Genomic DNA, 19,760 nt, shown 5'->3' with positions numbered 1-19,760 from the left:
CACTCAAACATACAAAACCATAAAAACTGTTCGTGTTTTTAAAATACACTGAGATATACAGAAATCTATTTTAAAAAATTGAATCTAAACAAGTGTCAAATAAGCAGTAGAGAGTGATTGAATTCATGAACTCACTGAACATTCTGATGAGAACTAAACTAGAAGCTGCACCTGAGTTTTGGGAGGAAGCAGCTCAGCGTTAGACAAGAAAAGCAAATTAAATTTCACAAAAGTGAAATCTAACATTTAAATGCTGTGAGTTTTAAATAAACCTTTATTAAATACGGTAAAATACTGAATGAATTTAGTGTGTGTGTGTGTGTGTGTGTGTGTGTGTGTGTGTGTGTGTGTGTGTGTGTGTGTGTGTGTGTGTGTGTGTGTGTGTGTGTGTTAAAGGTAACAGCCCTGCAATAAAACTTGAGAACCTGTAGTCGCATCAGAAACAGGACGCAATGACTGCAGAGTTAAAGTCAGTCTGTGTGACACAGATTAACGACACAATCCAGGTCACAAAGAACAACGCTCATTTTACTCTCATACAAACAGTAAAGAACAACAAGGTGATCATTTATCAGCTCCAGGATTTGGAAAAAACAACTGAAAGAAAGTAAATGCAATATAAATGTGTGATTGTTTACGCTACATGTTAGACTGAAGTGGAAAGAAGAAGGTTAAAACGAAGTCACGCCTGCAGTAGAGAGGTTCAGTTCTCACAGTGCATCTGGATGGTGTTCACAGCGCTTCACTTGCTCCACGTTTTGTCATGTTGCAGCCTCATTCCTGAATTGATTCATTTTCACTTCGAAAATATTACCAAGTGAAAAAGTTAGTTTTCAATTCTTGCAAATTAATTAACAATAAGACAAAAATATAACATGTCACCTTTCTTCCAATTAGCTGAAATAATCCAAAATAAATAATATTTACTTACTTACTGTTTATTAAGTCTCGATAAATTCTCATTGTTTTTCCAGTTAATAGACAAGTGACAACATTAAAACAGAGATGAAAGGCAGAACAGAGGTAGACAGAAGAAACAGCAAGTACTCTCTGTGTGTGCTTTAAGTGTGTGCACATTTCTGTGCAGAAAGCAGGGCCACCACCCATAGAGTGTTGCTTGGCCTCCAGAACAGCAGGGACACCATGATTGTTTTTAATCAACTATATCATCGTTTTTTCAAAATGCGTCTCATGGAGCACATTATCATAATTTGGTCTATTACTTAACAATTTTCCCGTATGGCTGTGTTCACGATTGCATGCGTAGTCACTGAGCACCAAGTCAGGTGTGAGGTGGTTTTTGTTTGTGCTCATGAGCTTTCGTTTGCAGCTACTGAGAGTTGGAAGGATTGTAATGATCAGCAACTGATGACACAGCTTTGCAGCAAGGCCAGCTGATCAACCGACAGGACCATAGCTTCAGGAGCCATCATAAGATTAAAGATATACGGAGTTCAGTTGTTTACCGGGCTATGACAATGGCCTGAATGTCACTCCTCTACTGATGAAGACCTCTGCTGTTTGCAGAGCCTGCCCCAGAACTAGTTACATCTTTACCGAGCTGTTCTGATCTGTGGGCATGCCCTGTTATCCCACGATGGAGCTCAGGTCCATTCAGGTTGTGCCTGTGGTGGAGATGATTTTGTACATTTAACACTGCATTGTTTGTATAAATTTAAACGTACATTGGTTCTGTTTATTCATTTTAAAGCTACTGCCTATGTTTAGTGCACTTGTGCTGACTGTAGCCTCACATCGATCTCTGAGCTCAAATGAAACTTTATTTATAAAATATATGTGTCATGATCCTGGGTCCTTTTGACCCAGCGTTTTGTGTTTTCTCTTCGCGATTTTGGTTCTGTTCTTCCTTTGGTTAGTGTTACTCTGTTCTGCCCGTGTGTTCCTGTATCTAGTCCGCGTTTCGTAGTTTGTGTCCTTTCATGTGTAAGTTCCTGTTTTATTGTGAAGGTCTGTGTCTTATGTGAGTGTTTTCAGTTTGCCTCCCTAGTCTCGTCATGTTAATTACTCCCAGCTGTGTTGTTTCCCCTCGGTCTCCCTGTATGTATTTCCCCGGACCTCCCTGCACCGTCATTCTTGGTTTGTGTTGTTAGTTTACCCAGTTTAGGTTTCAGTTTCATGTTCCTAGCGCCTTTGTTGTTTGCATTTTTGTTGTTAATAAACACTCACCTGCACCAGAGCTGCCGCCTTTTGGTCCTATATATATATTCCACACGGCTTGCCCCCGCAAACCGTGACAGAACGAACCAGCCACCATGGACCCAGCGGCAGTAAATCCGTCCGAGGAGCTCCAGGACGACATCACATATAATGTGGAGATCCTTCTCAGCCTATGGCTGGAACATCCCCCGGAAGAGCTTCGCCGCGCAGCAGAAGACCGGCTGCAACGGCTCTTTTCCGGCCTGCCATGGCTATTGGACTCGCTTCCTCCGACCATGCAGGCTTTTCTCCGGCTCACACCGCACCTTCTCTCAGCCACTCCTGCCTCGCTGCCCGACTCGCCGGATGTGATCTTGCCCGGCCCGTCGGAGCCGTCTGCGGGGAGGAGACGCCGATCGCGCCGCAAGCGCGCCACCCCACAGCTGGACGTTCGGACTTCTAATTCGCCGGCTGTGGTGAGTGAGGACTGTTTTCCATTTGCGGACTGTATGACTGTTCATTCAGGGGCGGTGTTCTGTGCGGCAGATGACTTTGTGAACAGCATATCACTTCCCCCGCAGCCTCTCTCAGCTCAGTTAGCTCCCCCGCAGCCTCTCTCAGCTCAGTTAGCTCCCCCGCAGCCTCTCTCAGCTCAGTTAGCTCCCCCGCAGCCTCTCTCAGCTCAGTTAGCTCCCCCGCAGCCTCTCTCAGCTCAGTTTCCAGAGCCTCCCTCAGCTCAGTTTCCAGAGCCTCCCTCAGCTCAGTTTCCAGAGCCTCCCTCAGTTCAGTTTCCAGAGCCTCCCTCAGTTCAGTTTCCAGAGCCGCCCGTAGCGCAGGCCCCAGTAGCTCCAGAGCCGCCCGTAGCGCAGGCCCCAGTAGCTCCAGAGCCGCCCGTAGCGCAGGCCCCAGTAGCTCCAGAGCCGCCCGTAGCGTAGGCCCCAGTAGCTCCAGTGCCGCCCGTAGCGCAGGCCCCAGTAGCTCCAGTGCCGCCCGTAGCGCAGGCCCCAGTAGCTCCAGTGCCGCCCGTAGCGCAGGCCCCAGTAGCATCGGCTTCACTCATTCACTCCGTGCAGGGAGAAAGTTTAATTTCACCTCAAGGTGCTTTTCCTGGTTCAGCCGCCATTGGCACTGTTTGCCGCTCCAGGGCTTCCCCAGAGGCTAGGTCCCAGTCCTCAGCTGATTCTGGACCCCTGGAGTTTAAGCAGCCACCCGAGGGACCGCTCCGGCCTTCGTCTCTTGTCTCCGCTGGAGGGTCCGAGGGACCGCTCCGGCCTTTGTCTCCTGTTTCAGCTGGGGGGCCCGAGGAGCCCGTCCAGCAGCCTTCCTCGTCAGCTGGTGGTTCCGGAGAACCACACCAGCCTCATGCCTCGTCGGCTGGAGGGTCCGAGGGGCCCGTTCAGCCTCCTGTCTCCGCTGGAGGGTCCGAGGGGCCCGTTCAGCAACCTTCCTCGTCAGCTGGGGGTTCAGGAGAACCGCACCAGCACCATGCCACATCAGCTGGAGGGCCCGAGGAGCCCATCCAGCCACCATCTGCTACGCCAGCTCCAGCCTGTGCTTCGTCAGCTGCAGCTCCAGCCTGTGCTTCGTCAGCTGCAGCTCCAGCCTGTGCTTCGTCAGCTGCAGCTCCAGCCTGTGCTTCGTCAGCTGCAGCTCCAGCCTGTGCTTCGTCAGCTGCAGCTCCAGCCTGTGCTTCGTCAGCTGCAGCCTCAGAGCCTTCGTCTGCTGCAGCCTCAGAGCCTTCGTCTGCTGCAGCCTCAGAGCCTGCTGCAGCCTCATCACCGGCTGCAGCCTCATCGCCGGCTGCAGCCTCATCGCCGGCTGCAGCCTCGTCTGGTCCGGCCTCATCCGAGTCTTCATCCTCGTCTGGTCCGGCCTCTGCCTGTGCTTCTGTTACGCCTGGTCCGGCCTCTGCCTGTGCTTCTGTTACGCCTGGTCCGGCCTCTGCCTGTGCTTCTGTTACGCCTGGTCCGGCCTCTGCCTGTGCTTCTGTTACGCCTGGTCCTGCCTCTGCTTCAGCGTCGCCTGGTCCTGTGCCCTCCAAGCCTCGGCCGGTGCGCCTGACACTTGGGCGCCGCCGCTGCCTTCCGCGCGGCCAGCCCCCTGATCGCCATCGCCTGAGTGGCCGCCGTTGCCTTCCGCACGGCCGGCCCCCGGACCGCCATCGCCTGAGTGGCCGCCGCTGCCTTCCGCACGGCCGGCCCCCGGACCGCCATCGCCTGAGTGGCCGCCGCTGCCTTCCGCACGGCCGGCCCCCGGACCGCCATCGCCTGAGTGGCCGCCGCTGCCTTCCGCACGGCCGGCCCCCGGACCGCCATCGCCTGAGTGGCCGCCGTTGCCGTCCGCACGGCCGGCCTCCCGAACTGTATCCACGTCGCCGCCGTTGCCGTCCGCACGGTCGGCCCCCCGAACTGTTTTGGACTCCTGTGCTGTCGGCCCCCTGGCCGGCCCCCCGAACTGTTTTGGACTCCTGTGCTGTCGGCCCCCTGAACTCTTCTGTTTTGGACTCTGTTTTTTTTCCTGTGTTTTGGTGTGCTTCGTTTCTTTTGGTTTTGGGCTCGTTTTTTGTTTTTGTCTTTTGGCCTTCTGGTGCTCCGGTTTTGTTTTGCTTCGAGCCCTCCTTCCTGGGCCCCCGCCGCCCGCCCTGGTCGGGTTGTTTTCTGTTTTTTCTGGCTGTTTTGTTTCTTGTTGGGCTGTCTGGAGCCAGCCTTTGAGGGGGGGGTACTGTCATGATCCTGGGTCCTTTTGACCCAGCGTTTTGTGTTTTCTCTTCGCGATTTTGGTTCTGTTCTTCCTTTGGTTAGTGTTACTCTGTTCTGCCCGTGTGTTCCTGTATCTAGTCCGCGTTTCGTAGTTTGTGTCCTTTCATGTGTAAGTTCCTGTTTTATTGTGAAGGTCTGTGTCTTATGTGAGTGTTTTCAGTTTGCCTCCCTAGTCTCGTCATGTTAATTACTCCCAGCTGTGTTGTTTCCCCTCGGTCTCCCTGTATGTATTTCCCTGGACCTCCCTGCACCGTCATTCTTGGTTTGTGTTGTTAGTTTACCCAGTTTAGGTTTCAGTTTCATGTTCCTAGCGCCTTTGTTGTTTGCATTTTTGTTGTTAATAAACACTCACCTGCACCAGAGCTGCCGCCTTTTGGTCCTATATATATATTCCACACGGCTTGCCCCCGCAAACCGTGACAATATGTCATTTTATTCTATGCTAAATCAGCCACATGTCTAATAGCTGAAAGCAGCAACAGCAACACAATACAAATGCAAATTTCTTCATTTTATAAAATGTTGGACTTTTTGACTCTCCTGGACATCTTTTTCACCTGCTCCCGAAAAGTCTTACAGATGAAAAAGTAAACAAGAGGGTCCAGGCAGACATTTGAAACTGATATCATGGGTGGTCACTTCCTTCAAGTAGTACAATACCCGACGTACAGAGCAGCTGGTCCACAGAAGTGTATAGGGAAGACAAACCAAGTGATAGGGCACGAAACAAAGACAGAAGATGCTGACCAGCACCAATATGTTCCTGCGAGACTTCAAAAAGCTTGTCAGCACAGGAGGAGGCCAGCTGACTCTGCTGTGCCTGCAACACCCTGCGGGAGGTGCTGTAGTAGAAGAAGACCGGGGATATGAAGACCACAAGGAAGATGATGGTGCAACTGGTATGAAATGTTTTATGAAGGACGCTGAATGATGTACTGAAGAGAGACTCACAGTAGCCAGAGTCAGAGGTCAGAGGTTTGTGAGTGATGAAAAACATAATGTTGTAGGTGATTGTTGGAGTCAGGAGAAAAACCCAGGTGACCGTGGAGACGATGTGGGCAGTTTGTACTGTCTGCAGGATCCTGAAGGAGGAACAATCTTCAGATATCTGCAGAGAGAAGTGAAAGGAGGCAGTTACACTTTCAATCATTAGTAAAAGTGGTGCATTTTTTTTTTTACTATTAAGATCAAAAAAGTTGCCGATGTTTTAGGCAGGAGTACAGAATTTGCAGTTCAGCCATTAAACTGAGTCTGACCTCAGTAAAGGTTCCTTACCTGTTGGCAGCGATGTACCCCATGAATATGATGCTGGCGTAAATGTTTAGATACAGGGCAGAAGCTCCAAAGCTGCAGTAGTATCTGTGAACAATGCCAGAACTGCAGCCATAGTGGATTATTCGCAGTGGCAGAGCGAGGCATAGGAGGAAGTCAGCAGCTGTCAGGTTCTAGACCATCAAGCTGTTCGATACCTGCTGTCGAGCTTGGTGAAAGTAAAATCTCATGATGATGCCATTCAGGATTAAACCCACCTGAAGGGAAAAAAGACAGACAGAGAGGACATTGATATATGCACATAGAACTTTAAACCAATTTTTAACAGGGCACAATCGGAAAATTATAAACTTACCAGAAACACCAAACTGTAGACCATCATAAAAAAAGGGTTGACTGATGGAACAACCAGATGAAGTCATATTTGTTGGGTCAACCATGCTTCCGTAGCTGAAAAATAAATACAATTCACAGAGAAACTTCACACGTTAAGAAGAGCTGCCATCTTTCATCTGATCGAAGTTGATGCATGTGTTTGGGGATAGTTATTATATTTCATCATTTTCACGGTTTTCTAAACACTCAGAAAGCTTTCAGTTAATCCAAAAGCGAAAGAGCATGGAGATTAAAGCTGTGCTGTATATAATGCATATTTTCCACACTATAAGGTGCACTTAAAATCCTTTAATTTTCTCAAAGATTGACAGTGTGCCTTATAATCCGGTGCGCCTTTTGTATGAATTCTGGTTGCGCCTACAGACCTCGGACCAATTTTATGTGGTACACAGCGCTCAAAAATCTGTCAAAAATGTTTTAGTATGACTTTGGTAAACTACGAAGATGCAACGCTTGATGGATTGTCACAGCTACAGTAGTCAGGAGCCTCGCGGAGTAATCCAAAACTCCGTTCACTTCAGCTCTTAAAGTCAAACAAATGCTGCAGCATGACTGAGAGTTAAAAACTGTCTAAATTCTTTTATCTTTAATAAAATGATCAGCTTTGCTGCTTTACCAGGTGCAACAATTAAGTTTAACATCCAGGCATCCATGAAGACAAAATTTATTACATTTCGTTTTCGTTTTCAGTTTTATTTGTCATATGCAAGTTAGCACAGGGTCGACATTGCAATGAAATGTGTTTGACGAGCAGCAGTCACTCAGCAGCATGATACAGTAGGAGAAAATATAATAAAATAAAATAAAATAATAAAGAAAATAGAAAAATAGTAAGGAGCAAAATATTAGAGAGACATAGTAAAAGAGAAAAGATGACTAAATATATATATATGTATCTATAAATATAAATATATGTACACTAGTGATTAAATAAGAAAATCTTTAAAAGAAATATGACGGGAGGGCAGATGGGATATTGCACAGGAATGAGCAGCAGAAAATTACAGTATTGCACTTTTAAATATAAATATCAATAACAATAAAGTGGAGTGACCAGTGCAGATTAAACAGAGTACTTGTGAAGCTCCAGGGTAGCTTCTGAGGGCTGTGTTGTGTGTGTGTAACTGTTGTGGTTGAGGTGTCGTATGGTTTGGTGGTAAAAACTGTTTTTGAGTCTTGTAGTCCGAGCAGACAGGCTCCTGTAACGTCTGCCAGATGGTAACAAGGAGAACAGCTGATGTGCTGGGTGGCTGTGGTCCTTGATGATGCTGTGTGCTTTACGGAGGCATCGCTAGAGATAAATGTCCTGAATGGCAGGAAGCCTCGTGCCAGTGATGTGCTCTGCTGCCTTCACCACCCTCTGTAGTGATTTACGGCTGCTGGCAGAGCAGCTTCCGTACCAAACTGTGATGCAGCTCGTCAGCAAGCTCTCAATTGCACACCTGTAAAAATTTGAGGTGACGTTGGCGTTCATGCTAAACTTCCTCAGCCTCCTCAGGAAGTAAAGCCGCTGGCGAGCTTTCCTGATAGCAGCGTCTGTGTGAAGGGTCCAGGAGAAGTCCTCAGTGATGTTGACTCCAAGGAATTTGAAGCTGCTGACCCTTTCGACCTTGACACCGTTGATGTGGATGGGCTGGTGTTCTCTGACTGGTCGTTTCCGGTAGTCCACTATCATCTCTCTAGTTTTGCTGATGTTGAGAGTCAGGTTATTTTCCAGGCGCCACTCATACAGCGCCATCACCTCCTCTCTATAGGCCGTCTCATCATTGTCTGTAGTGAGGCCTATGATGGTTGTGTTATCCGCAAACTTGATGATGATGTTGGACTCTTGTTTAGCAACACAGTCGTGTGTGAAAAGGGAATATAGGAGGGGGCTAAGCACACAACCCTGTGGCGTACCTGTGTTTAGGATGAGTGATGAGGAGGTGTGCTTACCAACTCTCACCACCTGGGGCCTGTTTGTGAGGAAGTTTAGAATCCATCTGCAGATCGGTGTTCCCAGCCCAAGGTCGACGAGCTTCGTGGCAAGTTTTGAGGGGATGATGGTGTTAAATGCCGAGCTGTAGTCGATGAAGAGCATCCTTGCATATGTATTCCCTTTCTCCAGTTGAGTGAGGGTGGTGTGCGTTGCCAGGGCGATGGCATCCTCTGTGGCTCTGTTTGTCCGATAGGCAAACTGAAGAGGGTCCAGTGTGTCAGGGAGGGAGGAGCAGATATGACCTTTGACCAGCCGCTCCAGGCACTTCATGATGACGGATGTCAGTGCAACAGGAAGGTAGTCATTCAGACAGGAGACCACTGATTTTTTGGGAACGGGAATGATGGTGGATGCTTTGAGGGACGTGGGGACCACTGACTGCCTCAGGGAGAGGTTGAAGATGTTGGTGAACACCTCTGCCAGCTCGTCTGCACGCACTCTGAGTAGCCGGCCTGGGATGCCGTCTGGTCCTGGAGCTTTGTGAGGATTTACCTTTTTAAAGGTCTATCTCACAGCTTCTGTTTTCAGAGTTAGAGTTGCAGCCTCACTGACCTCCTGAGGGTAGAGGATCTGCTCTCTGTTGTCTGCATCAAAACGAGCATAGAAGTTGTTAAGCTCGTCTGCAAGAGATGCAGTGGGCTGAACACTGACTGTGTTGACCTTCTTGTAGTCAGTGATGCAGCGCAGTCCATTCCACAGTCGCCTGGTGTCAAAGCTGGACTCCATTTTGTCCCTGTAGTCCTTTCTGGCCTTTTTTATGGACTTTCGGAGGTCGTACCTGGCTGCTTTATATGCATCAGCATCCCCGGAGTTAAAGGCAGAGGTCCGCACTTTTAGCTTGGCGCGAACATCTTTATTTACCCAGGGTTTCTGATTTGGATATATGCGGACAGTGGTTTTTGTGATGGTATCATCCATGCACTTTCCAATAAATCCAATGACAGAGTCTGAGTTCATTGATGTTGCCATCAGCTGCATCCACAAATATCTGCCAGTCAGTTGTGTCAAAGCAGTCCTGCAGGACCTCCTCAGCCTCACTGTCCCATTTGTAAATAACCCTGGAAGCTGGTTTTTCCTGTTTCAGTCTTTGTCTGTATGCAGGCAGCAGCAGTATGGAACAATGGTCTGCCTTACCAAAAGCTGGGTGGAGGAGGGGTTTGTAGCACTCTTTGAATGGAGTGTAACAGTGGTCCAATGTTTGATCACATCTTGTGGGGAAGGAGATGTGCTGATAGTATTTGGGGAGAACCTTCTTCATGTTGGCTCTGTTGAAGTCTCCCAGCACAATAAAGGCAGCTTCTGGATTTTTGTTTTCAAGTCCAGTAATGATGTCATACAGTTTGTCCATAGCAGTAGCTTTATCAGCGTGTGGGGGAATGTAAACAGCTGAGAGGAGAACTGAGCTGAACTCCCTCGGGAGGTAAAAAGGCCTGACTTTAACGGTCAGCAGCTCGAGACTCTGAGAGCAGTAAGTTTTTAAGATACACACATCTCTAGCCCACAAGGATTAGAAGTTAGCAGGAAGTTAGCTCACCAGCTTCCATCTAAAGATAATATACCATGTTCTGGATGAGAGATTTCTGAAAACATGCAAACGTACAGCTCTGCTATCACTTAAATAAACCAACATAAATAAATACAGAAAGCTAAACAGCTGTGGGCAGCACGGTGGTTAGCACCGTTGCTGCACAGCAAGAAGGTCCTTAATTCGTTTTCACCATCAGGCCGGGGTCTTTCTGTGTGGAGTTTGCATGTTCTCCCCGTGTTTGCGTGGGTTCTCTCCGGGTACTCTGGCTTCCTCCCACCGTCCAAAGACATGCAGCTTGTGGGGATAGGTTAATTGATTAATACAAATTGCCCATAGGTGTGGATCTGTGAGTGAATGTGAGCACGAATGGTTGTCTGTCTCTATGTGTTAGTGTAACGGAGCGGAAGGCTGGTTTTACTTCCACAGTGGGTTTTGTGTGAAGGAAGAAAATCTTCCTCCAACCGGATTGAGCAGTGGAGCCGCCAAGGGAAAGCACACATTAAAAACTGTATAATTAAAATATAATTTATTATATTTAATTAAAACAACCCTGGCCAAGGGGTAACACAATAAAAATCAATAAAACACAACATTAAAAGTCCAGTGGCATCCGCCACGGTATAACAGTCACAAAGAGCTAAGAAATCCAGCGAAGTGATGTAAAAGGGAAACCCAGCGGAGTCCTCGCCTTCCTCCCCGCATTCCGCGTCCTGGTACGCTGAAGAAAGGGAGGGAGCGGCAGTCACTATTCTTTTCAGGCAGTTTTCATTCAATAAAAGGGGCTAAGTCGAAGACTTACCCCGGGTGGGCAGAGCTCTCAACTCCGCCCGCCGCTTCTTTAAAACTGCAAATCGGCACCAGCTGTCTCGCCGCCTCTGCTCTCCCGCAGTGCACAAGCTGGGCTCTTGTTACTACTGCCGTCCGACTGTTCGCTCCGCGTCCCTAGTCGCTGGTGCTGTATCCTCTCCCCGGAACGCCAAGCACCAACCGGTCTTATGTGTCACTCTTTTCGTGTCGCTCTCAAACCTCATGTCAGGCCTCATGTCCTACGCCATGTGTCACGCCTCTGTGACTTCACCCTGAAGCCTCACGTCAGGCCTCATCTCCTAAGCCTCCGTGTCACTCCAGGCTCTCGTGGGTTCCCGTGACACTCATGGGTGCCTTCATGCTTCGGTCCTCTCTTGCCTCTCGGTCGAACTCCTTCCTGTGGTCTGTCAGGCCCTCTTATTGGCCTCTCTGGGATCTCTCGCAGGTGTGATCAGTTTATTATCAGGTAGGGGCGGAGTCTTTCCAGGACAAGTCACCAAATAAATACCATTAAAACATGCAGTAAAACTCATAAAAATAACCCAATGTACAATATTAAAACATTAAAAAGATAAAACACAACAAAAACATGCACAGTAAAAAAAACTTGGATAACTTGTCCCTTTCCACCCCGTGACATTAGCCCTGCAACAGACTGGCGACCTGTCCAGGGTCAACCCCACCTCTCGCCCTATGACAGCTAGGATAGGCTCCAGCACCCCCTGCGACCCTGAAAAGGATAAGCAGAAGCGAATGGATGGATAATCAGCTGTGACGTTTGTAGGGTTACTGAAGTTGGACTAGCTGGTATATAATGATGTGCTACGTGATCACTGTCATGGACCGCCGGGGCGGACCGTGTGGAGTGAGTAGAGGACCCAAGAGCAAACAGAGGTGAGGACACAAAACTGGACTTAACAAAAGGCGAGCCTTTATTTAGGGCCAAAAACTCATGGAAAAAAACAACCAAGTAATTGAGGGAAGACCTGAACATAGACTGGGAAACTATGACTCTACTGAGATTTAGACTATGACTAAACAAAATACAAACTATGGCTGGGAAACTATGACGAGGGGTAGGGGAGATAACACAGACGACGCGACACTGAACACAGCAAGACTGAGGACTAAATACACACATGAGGTGATCAGGGGAAGTGGAGACACATGAGGGGGAACAGCTGATACACATGAACCTAATGACAGGACAGGGAGAGTGAAAACTACATATACTGACATTGAATACAGACTTTCAAAGTAAAACAGGAAACATGGAGACTAGACATGAACCAAACATAACCACACAGACATGACGCATGAACCAGGGAGACTTAGTACAGGGGGAGATGACATAAACAACTAAGAAACAGGACTACACAGTAATCTAGAAATTAACTAGGTGAACTAAGCTAAGGCACAAATAAATACAAAAGATGCATAAACTCAAACACTGGGTCGCTCGACCCAGGACCATGACAATCACTAGCAAACATAAACACAGTGAAGATGCCACTACATGGGAATAGAGCAGCTGTGAGAGAGTTCAACATTAATGAATCAATGGTACAGAAGGGGAGGAAGCAAGAAGCAAGAAGAATGAGTTGAGTAAAGTTTGACTGACTGACTGTTTTGTTTCCCTTGTAGAGCAAAATTTAGTATTTTGGTATAGACCACCCAAAATGTGATGTCCACATATGTGGACAGCATGTCCTAGGAGGTTAATAAGCCTTGATGAAAGCAGACCCATTCATCGACGGTGCTGCTTATGGTCAGAAAAATATGGTAATAAAATCCTAAACAAGATGTCTTGATGCATACTCAGTCATGCAGGTAAGTAGATCCCAAAAGGTTGATTGTGTTCATCTGAACGCAGCATTTTCAGTGGGAGAAAAGTTTCATAACTCTTCCAAGTGACTGCTTAATTCTCAGGTGACTAGGGATGGGTATTGATAAGATTTTCACGATTCCGATTCTATTTTCAATTCTGTTTAACGTTTCGATTCTTTATCGATTCTTTTTAAAAAAGGAGAACACTAAGGTCGATTATCTTAGAACTTTGTTTTATATCTTCTCTTTGAACAAGATATAAATTTAGGAGTAACATGGCCTTGCAAACCCAGCAGTGAGATCTTAAGAGATCCACAGCCTACGGCTCTTCAATGGGGTGTCACAGGGTCCCCAGGAAAAAAAATTGTAAATGTAAAATAATAAAATAAATATTCTTCTGTAGCAATAACAAAGTATAACATAAATTATTCTGTAGCAATTACACCAGAACATCCAGTAATGTCCCTGCCTACAATTAAACACATTCACTTATCGAAAATCAGGGGGACATCTGCTGTGGCAAATGGGTTCAAGCCTTTTACCACAAACTTAGTCACTGCTCGGTGACATTCGTCTATCCTGGCCTGAAAGGAGACGCTACCGGTAGACTGCAGCGAGAACTGCCAGCATCTGAGCCAGCCAGACTCTGTCTCTCTCATCATGGTCACTAAATGCACAGTAATGGCAGGTTTTGTAATAAGGCAGATCGCGCTAACATAATATGCACTGTTAGTTGATTATTTACCTGTCACATTAACAGGAGAAGACGTGCAAACGTTACCGCTGCTGCTGTTGAGATTCACGAGTCCGGAGCGGAATTAAAAACACGACATTCATTTAAGGTCATCACATGTTTTGTGAGCAAATGCTTTTGCATATTCGTAGTGTTTCCTCCAATAAATGAAATATCTACTTTGCAAGTATTGCAAGTTGCCCTCTTGTCATCCGTTCTCGTAAAGTATAATCAAACTTTTGAGCGTTTGAGCCGCCATCTTTCCTGTCAGGTACATGACGCTCCGCAACGTGGTGACGTCATTCGGGGCGACTGGAATCGATAAGGGAATCGTTTGCAGAAATGGCAAACGATTCCAAGTAATTGAAACAGTGGGAACCGGTTCTCAGCAAGAACCGGGTTTCGATACCCATCTCTACAGGTGACTGCAGGTTTCTCCAACCTTATAAACAGTACATTTGCATAATGACTGAGACTACCATTACTGAATAAGCAATGGGCTCTAAGGTCAGTTCCTTGATCATTAATGTCCAAATTGTCATGACTATTGATCAACAACCACTGATCAAAGCCCACTGGTTAATGGCCATGAGTACAATTCCCAGAGAGTTGGGGAATGGCTGCAATCACAGCATTGTAAGATAGTGAAAGATGTACTGTTAGGCCCCCTCCTGGAGTGGATAATCAAGGAGGGCATTTACCTGAAAACATTTACTGTTACATTTCCCCATATCAGGAGCTGAAATAGTTGAATTGAATAGATGAGCTGAATAGATGAATTTAGCAGAAGTACAAGATATTTGAAGATATGCAACCATCAATACTCACCTGTGATTCTCCAGTTTTCATTGAAAAGAAAAGGCAACTTGGGTGGTTATGTCCTCTCAATTTTACAGTGTCACTGTCAAGGTTATTATCGTTAACGAAAACTAACGAAATAACGAAAACTAGAAGTGAAAAAACATTTTCGTTAACGGAAATAAAAATAAAAACAAAAAAGGAAAACTAACTAAAACTGTAATGAGTGTTCACAAAACTAACTAAAATTAACTGAATTTATAGCAAAAATGTGTTTAGTTTTCATTGATGTGTGTGTGTCATACAATAGTCAAAGGTGAAAATGAAGTTTAGTTTCCAGATTTATTTCTTGCTGTGTCTCATTATGCCAGCAGGTGGCAGTACGTTAGTCGAGTCGTCTGTGTTGCTGCTCCGTCCACGCGCAGAATCATGTCAGGAAAAGTCGGGAGGAAGCGCCAGAGTCCAATTTGGGATTACTTTGAATATGACTGTGTTTTGGATAAAGCAAGTGTCTTGTAGTGGAAAGAGACAAATTATGAGGGACATTTCTAAAGGGAAAAAAATCCCACAAACCTTAAAGTGCACTTGAAAAGTGCACTTCCAGACCATCTCCAAGGCAAGCTTTCCCAGATGAATGTGCCTGATCCCATCTGCCGGTGGATCACTGACTTCCTGACGGACAGGAAGCAGCATGTGAGGCTGGGAAAGAATGTCTCGGACTCCCGGACCATCAGCACCGGCTCCCCTCAGGGCTGTGTTCTTTCTCCTCTGCTCTTCTCCCTGTACACCAACTGCTGCACCTCCACCCACCAGTCTGTCAAGCTAATCAAGTTTGCAGATGACACCACCGTTATTGGGCTCATCTCTGACGGGGATGAGTCTGCCTACAGGAGGGAGGTTGAACGTCTGGTGTCCTGGTGCAGCCACAACAACCTGGTGCTGAATGCCCAGAAGACAGTGGAGATTATTGTGGACTTCAGGAAGCACACAGCCCCACTCCCCCCATCATCCTGACTGACACCCCCATCACCTCTGTGGACTCATTCCGCTTCCTGGGTACCACCATCACCCAGGACCTGAAGTGGGAGCCCACCATCACCTCCGTCATTAAGAAAGCCCAGCAGAGGATGTACTTGCTGAGGCAGCTGAAGAAATTCAACCTGACAACACGGACGATGATGCAGTTCTACACTGCAATCATCGAGTCCATCCTCACCTCCTCCATCACCGTGTGGTACGCTGGAGCCACTATCAGGGACAAACAGAGACTGCAGCGTGTTGTGCGCTCTGCTGAGAAGGTGATTGGCTGCAGACTCCCATCTCTGCGTGACCTGTACACTTCCAGGACACTGGGGCGTGCAGCTCGGATCTCAGCTGACCCTTCTCACCCTGGACACAGTCTGTTTGACCTGCTCCCCTCAGGCAGGAGGCTCCAGTCCATTCGCACCTGAACCTCTCGCCATAAGAACAGTTTCTTCCCCTCTGCTGTTGGACACATGAACAATAACCGTATGACTGTTCCCACCACTAACACATGACCCTACACTGTGTTCACTGCATCATTCCATGTTTGTCACTGATCACCACCTGCACACATGTATATATATCTACCTACTTAGCACTTTTAATTCTTATTCTTATTTTTATTTTCATGTCTATTTAAGCGTAATTTATGACAGTATTTATAACAGTATGTTTGCACTGAAGCACCGCAGCAATTTCCTAATGTTGTAAACCTGCTCAACATTTGGCAATAAAACCCTTTCTGATTCTGATTCTGAAAAGCTCACACAAGAAGGCTAACCTAGCTTACCTTGAGAAGGTAAGGGAGCACACTCAACCCTCATCCCCAGAAACACACGCTAACCCTAGGCAAGGCAGCGTGATGCACCCCAAGACAACAGGACTGGGATATCTACATAACTGTGTGAGTCAATTGCCTTCAAAAAATTTATCAATTCACTTGAACCAAAATTTTGAACACCTGGTGCTGCAAGAGTTAATAGTCTCATTGGGGCCAAGATATACATTTTATAGTTGTCTGGTATCAATGGTTGTTCATCTGTCTTTATTTATTTATTTATTTATTTATTTATTTATTTAAAGAACCCATAGGTGGGAATGTGAGTTGTCTGTCTCTGCGTGTTAGTCCTGCGACAGACAGGCGACCTGTCCAGGGTGCAGGGTATGGTAGCTGGAATAGCAACATACCCAAGCATAAGCAGAAGAGCATGACTGATATGATGAAACTGGGATTTTGTTACACTTAATTATTGCAAACACAACTAAAACTATAACTGAAACTAATCAAAACTAAACTGAAACTAAGGATTTTCAAAAAAATAAAAACTAAACTAAACTAGCAAACAATTGGTAAAAACGAATTAAAACTGATATAAAATCGAAAATCTGAAGTCAAAACTAAATAAAAATAAAAACTAATGAAAATTGCAAAACTATTAAAACCCTGGTCACTGTACATCTGGAAGCATAGCAATCACACTGCCAACCAGCACTCTTATTTCCTGTTTCTCTTCACTGCTAAACAGGGGCAATGACCTGTTTTCAAAATAGACATGTCTTCTTCTTATCTGATCAGTTAGTACTCAGAAGCTATCAGGTTCTTCAAGTAGACCATCAAGCTGCTTGACACCTGCTGATGAGAGATTTTTTTGCTACATGCACCATGCACATAACACAATCTGGAGATCTAATCTGAAGATCTGAAACTTACCACAAAACAGTAGACTGTTCTGTCTCAGAACAAAGAAAGGTTTGGCTGATGTTTTCTCAACAACAATGTCTGGTGCAGAGGTGAAGTCATGTTTTTTAGGTCAACCATGTTTCTGGAGCTGAAAAGAAAAACGTTTTCATTGAGGTTCCTCTTTGAAAGAACCCATCTTCATACTTTGTTGTGTTTAATCAATTCAGTTTGTTGAACTCTACTAAAACTCTCTTTGAGTTGCAATTTTGATACATGGCCTCTTCTAAGGGGTGTTTGCTGACAATTTCTGTCATTTAATTCATGACAGTTGTCTCAGGGTACTTTCTATGTGATGTATCCAAATAGTCTTACAGCCTTAACCCTTTAAGACCTACCAGAGAACCAAGTCCGCCAGAGCTTATATTTTATTTTTAGATGCTGTAGAGCCATTTTTGGGAGCATTTCAAGTTGCTATAAATTAATACAACCATTATAGCCCAAATTGTAATAATTTGTATGCATTAAGTGCATAGTAATTACATAAATTGCAAAAAAAGTGCAATAAATTACAAAAAAATTAAAACTGTTTTTTGTTTTTTTTTAACATATATTTCTAGTTAGAGAAATTTAAGAGGCTTATCCCTCAAAACTGCAAATACAAAAAAGTTGCACAAAATAGTTTCCTACCACTTTAGTGTCTTTATAGTTTTATTTTTATAGTGGGGCGATCGTGGTTCCACAGAAACGAGGCACGAAAAGAAAAAGCACGCTCTCAAATTTTTAGGTGTTTTAGTAGGTGTTACAATAAAGTTTAATGAACTTTTAGAAGGCCAGAGTCCTGAGATCGTAGAGCACGAGATGGAACATAAAGGTGTAAAGCCAATCAGTTTAAAGCCTTGTAGGTGAGCAGCAGGACCTTAAAATCTGCTCGAACCTAACAAGGTAGCCAAAGCTGAGATCTCAGAACAGGGCTCAAATTTCTCAGTTCTTGTTAAAATGCGAGTAGCTGCATTTTGCACCATCTGTAGACCGCTAAAACTTTTCTTTGGTAGGCCAGAAAGAAGAGCATTGCAATAATCAATACGGCAAGACACAAATGCATGGACAAGAACCTCTGCAGTGTCTGATTCTGGCGATGTTCCTCAAATGATAAAAGGTGGTCTTTGTTATCTCTTTTACATGAGATTTAAAGGAGAGCACCATGTCGAACCACACACCCAAGTTTTGTTCCAGCAATTTATGGCACTGTCATCAATTTTCAAGATGAAATTTTGGGACAAGTGCTGAAATTTGTGTGGCCCAATGACCATCAACTCTCTCTTATCAGTATTTAGGAGCAAGAAATTATCCGATAACCAGCTCTTAATTGCAGATAAACAAAATTCTAGTTTAGAGACTTCAGCACGATTTCTAATGGTTAAAGGAACATAAAGCTGCAGGTCATCAGCGTAATAATAAAAGGTTAATTAAAAGAACATAAAAGGACACCAAGAGGCAGCAGGTACATAGAAAACAGCAATGGTCCAATTACGGAGCCCTGAGGGACCCCATGCCTCACTGCACAAGTCTTGAAAATTAAACAAACTGGTCAGGAGGGCCAGTTCTATCCCAAACTGTCCGCTGAAGTCCGTTGAGCAGGTTGGGGAGGACAGGATGTTGTCTAAGCTAACATCCATCATGGACAATGCCTCCCACCTCTTGCATGAGACTGTACGAGCACTGAGCAGTTCGTTCAGCAGTAGACTTTTACACCCACAGTGTAGGAAGGAATGCTACTGCAGGTCATTCTTACCAGCAGCTGTCACTCTGTAATGCAGCTTAACATTCCTTTGGCCATCTTACTCATCAGCTTGTTTGTTCACTGTACATTTAATACATATACATAATACATAGGAAAGAAGGGTTTCCAGTTCCTGCAGAGTCTGGCTGATCTTGATCTGGAGGACATCTATAGTGAAATGGACCTGTCTTATCCTTTCACTTAGAAGCTCTCTGTAGAATCAAGTCTGCTCTGTATCCCCTGACAGTGGATCCAAGGCACAAGCTCTTAGTAACAACTCTGCTTTGTCTGCATCTTAGGTTGAAACGGAGATGGTTCCTATAATCCGCTTGTTTTCTTGATTCCCTTTCATACTCCCGCACCAGTTGAAGGGTGTTCCTCCCAAAATGTACGGCAATATGTCTGTGAAGTTTCTCAGTCATCCAGGTCATCGTAGTCTAAGGAGCTTGGAAAGAATAGCGTCTGGACTTCTTTAAGTTGCTTGAAGACGTTTTACCTCTCATCCGAGAAGCTTCTTCAGTTCTAAGGTCAAATGGCGGAGAGTTCCCAATTTAAACCCAGTGGGAGTTTCCCCCCAAAGAGGGACAAAAGGACCCCCGATGACAAGTTTGTGGACAAGGCTCAGCGGGCCCAACACGCTAAAGGAAAAGAAAGACAACACAAGAAATTTCACATCTTGCTTTCAAAAACACTCACTCCTGATTCTGAACCTACACAACTCGGAGAAGAAAACACACCTGAAGACAGTCAGGAGAAATGGGTAAAGAACTTTTAAGACTGGAACCTCACTGAACCTGAAAAGAAAGTGTTAGCCAAAGGACTCAGTTTTGCCATTTCTCTGCAACAGTTGCCCATAGTGGACCTCATCACAGCCACAGAAACTGCCATACGGATTAATAAATTATCACAGACAGAAGCAGAGCAAATCAGGATGAAAGTCTCGGCCACCCTCTCCAGCGCCAAAGTCGCTCCGTCCAACCTCACAATACGAGAAAAGAAGGCCGTCGCTTCCCTGAGCAAA

General features: G+C 45.7%; 1 pseudogene across 1 annotated transcript; it reads right to left on the bottom strand.

Annotated features, from left to right (window-relative positions):
• Positions 1 to 5,428: 5,428 nt before the first annotated feature.
• LOC309703191 (G-protein coupled receptor 171-like) lies at positions 5,429 to 9,288 on the bottom strand (annotated as a pseudogene). The gene is made up of 6 exons: positions 9,115 to 9,288; positions 8,805 to 9,054; positions 7,985 to 8,411; positions 6,544 to 6,601; positions 6,192 to 6,445; positions 5,429 to 6,024 (listed from the first exon to the last, which is right to left on the bottom strand). The product of its transcript is annotated as a G-protein coupled receptor 171-like (transcript).
• Positions 9,289 to 19,760: the final 10,472 nt, after the last annotated feature.

This window comes from Aulonocara stuartgranti, assembly GCF_965226115.1.
Source record: "Aulonocara stuartgranti genome assembly, chromosome: 3".
Lineage (NCBI taxonomy): Eukaryota > Metazoa > Chordata > Actinopteri > Cichliformes > Cichlidae > Aulonocara > Aulonocara stuartgranti.
The sequence above is the reverse complement of the archived record's forward strand: the minus strand, read 5'-3'. Positions and strand labels throughout refer to the sequence as shown.